This window comes from Zingiber officinale, chromosome 6B (genome assembly GCF_018446385.1).
Source record: "Zingiber officinale cultivar Zhangliang chromosome 6B, Zo_v1.1, whole genome shotgun sequence".
In the NCBI taxonomy this organism is placed as follows: Eukaryota; Viridiplantae; Streptophyta; class Magnoliopsida; order Zingiberales; family Zingiberaceae; genus Zingiber; species Zingiber officinale.
Window position 1 is genome coordinate 66060821 of NC_055996.1, and position 3255 is coordinate 66064075.

The 3255-nt window shown below is 39.1% G+C and overlaps 1 non-coding gene across 1 annotated transcript; it reads left to right on the top strand.

Moving 5' to 3' along the window:
• Positions 1-1241: 1241 nt before the first annotated feature.
• LOC121993409 lies at positions 1242-1347 on the top strand. Its single transcript, XR_006115260.1, has one exon. It is a non-coding gene; the product is annotated as a small nucleolar RNA R71 (small nucleolar RNA).
• The last annotated feature ends 1908 nt before the right edge of the window (positions 1348-3255 follow it).

Below are 3255 nucleotides of genomic sequence, written 5' to 3' on the forward strand. Positions count from 1 at the left end.
GAATATAAAAGCTCCCTGGGTCCTTCAGTTTTGGAGAAGTGTTCTTCTCAAAAATAGCACTACATTCCTCACTAAGCGCAATGGTCTCGACCTCTCCTCTTCTTCTCTTATTTGACATGAGATCCTTCAGGAATTTGGCAAATCTAGGCATTTGTAGAATAGCATCAATAAGAGGTACCTCTACATAAATTTCCTTAACTTTTACTAGAAACTTGCCAAATTCTTCATCCTTCTTGAGCATTGTAAGTCTCTGAGGAAAAGGGACAGCTTTGCTCTGATGGTTCAGTGGAAGAGTCTCTTCAACCTCAATGGTACTCTCCTCATTAGCTTGAATCTGATTTGGTATAGGACGAGAGAGCTCTTCTTCTTTTTGTTTCCCTTTTGAAGCAGTCACTTGGGAGTCTCCCAAGGTCCGTCCGCTCCTAAGCTCAATCCTATTGCAATGCTCCATAGGATTCACATCAGGTTTTCCTGGAAGCTGTCCTGGTGCTCTGGATGATGAGGAAGCTAGTTGGGCAATTTGACTATCCTGGATCTTTTGATGCTTTTCAGAATTATCCATTCTCTGAATGAGCTTTGCTAAATCTTGCTTCATTTCATTCTGACTTGAGATAATTTCTTCAAGCATCTTTTCAACATTTGACTTGGGTAAGCCTTGAGAAGATAGATGTTGAAAATTTTGTTGCCCAGCTTGAAAATTTAGTCTTGCCCCCATAGATGGTCCTTGATCTTGATTGTTTCTGTAAGAAAAATTTGGATGACTTTTCCATCCAGGGTTATAAGTATTTGAGTATGGGTTGTTCTGCTTTTGATTGTAGCTCATGATTGCATCGCATTGTTCAAGTTGATTGATTTGTGCAGTGATAGCTCCCAATGGACATGAGTCATTTGAATGCTCTGAACTCCCATATACTTCACAAGATGTACTAATAGCATTGACCATATTAGCACTAGTCCCCATGTTCTCAAATTTCTTTGTAAGAGCATCCAATTTTGCAGACAAAAGAGTGACTGCATTTACATCAAACTTCCCTGATGCTTTAATTGTTGGGTTTACAGAGGAGTAGCCACCACTTCTTTCATTTGCCCATTGATGATGATTTTGTGCTACACTTTCAATGATTTCTTCGGCTTCATCTAAGCTTTTATTCATAAGTGCCCCTCCAGCAGCTGAATCAAGGGACACTTTGGTATGATAATTGATACCATTATAAAAAGTGTGCAACACTAACCATCTTTCCAACCCATGATGTGGGCATTGTCTGAGCATACTATTATATCTATCCCATGCTTCAAAAAGAGATTCTGAGTCAGTTTGCTTGAAGCTTGCAATTAAATTCCTCATATGAGCTGTTTTGCTTGGTGGGTAGAACTTATCAAGAAACTGTTGCTCGCACTGCTCCCAAGTGGTGATGCTATTAGGGGCCAAAGAATTCAGCCATTGCTTTGCCCTATCTCTTAGAGAAAACCCAAATAACGATAATCTAACTGCATCTGAAGGAACTCCATTCATTTTCATGGTCCCACATATTTCATAAAAGACCTCTAAATGTTGATTGGGGTCTTCATGAGGTCCTCCACCAAATTGGTTCTGCTGCACCATAGATATGATTGCGGGTTTGATCTCAAAGTTATTAGCCTCCACTGAAGGTCTTGAAATACTAGATCGGAAACCTCTTGCATAGGGTGCTGCATAATCCTTGAGTGGTCTATTTGCCATGTTCAAATGTTCCTGTTCTTCAATTTGCCTTTGCAGAATTCTTCTTTTATGGAAAGTTCTATCAATCTCAGGGTCAAAAGGAAAGAATTCCCCTGCAAAGTTAGATCTTCGCATACACAAGAACAAGATAACAATTGACAATTCAACAAAAAAGAAAAATAAAAGAATAAAAAATGCAGAATTGAATTTGTACAAAAGGAATTAACAAGAAGTGAAAGTTATACAAGTAAGTAAAAAAAAACAGAAATCTAATGATTAGTTACAACTATGCAATATGAAAGGAAAACAAATGTTATGTTTAGTCTACCTCAATTGATAATTCCTAATGTTATAGCGCAGTCCCCGGCAACGGTGCCAAAATCTTGTTACGCTCTGCAAGTGTACGGAAATGTCACAAGTAATATAAAAGATTATCGTATCCACAGGGACTAGAATAACCACTAGAAATGTCTCAATGCGAATTAGCTAAACAACTATTCAATCGTTTCAAAAGCAAAGTAAAGGTAAACAAATCTAATATTAGAGATCAACAAACAAGAGTTTAGTGTTTTGGGTTATGATAAAGGGAGATTCTAGGAGTTTCGGTTTCTTTGTAAGATTTCTTGAATGTAAATGGTTCACCAATTCTTATTCCTCAATTGCCAAACATGTAGAAAGTTGTCGGTTCCCTCTTGCAATAGACAACCGGCTAAGGACTGAGAAATGTATCTAAATAGGATTAATGAGACATGAACCTACGTTGTCCTTACACAGAAGCGCACCTATTAATATGCCTTCCTCGGATATCAACATAGAAGCCCACAACTTATTAATCTATAAAGATACAAGAAGCTAATCATAGAATCCATCCTACTCTCTTGAATATTCCCATTTCCTCTTCAAGATTATCTCTCAAACGTCCTTACACGGGCTTGCACCTGTCACGTGGATCCCTCGGATGATCGAGTGAGAGTTTATCCTTACCAAGTCCATAAGAAATCCAAACAATCAATCAAGAATGAGAATTAAGCACAAACCACATCAATCATTCAAGATCTAATTGATACAAGCAAGATAATGTCATTGAAACAAGAAAATGGCAAATCCATAAGAGATTACATCAATCCATCATACAAATACTCCCTTAATCATAGAATACAAGATCTACTCCATGAATCGAGGAAGAAAATCCGAAAGAATAGAGATTACAAGCATTCCTTGAATCCCCAATCCAAGAAAACAAGAAGAGGGGAAAAGAGAAAACTTATCTATGAAGAAACCTTGTCTTCGGATCCAATCCTCGCTCCGGAGCCGAAATCGTCGAGATCTCCCTTAGAATCGCCCAGAAATCCTCCCAAGAATGGGAGGAAACCACCAAATCTTGCTTTCTCCCAAAGGAGGAGAGATCCCCTTTCAATTCATGAAGAAGGGTTTAAATAGAGGAGGGAATCGGGCGCCACACGGCCCCGTGACACGGCCGTGTGAGATTCACACGGCCATGTCCAGTTCCCTCTCTGCCAAACTTGCACGGCCGTGTGACTCCACACGGCCAGAAC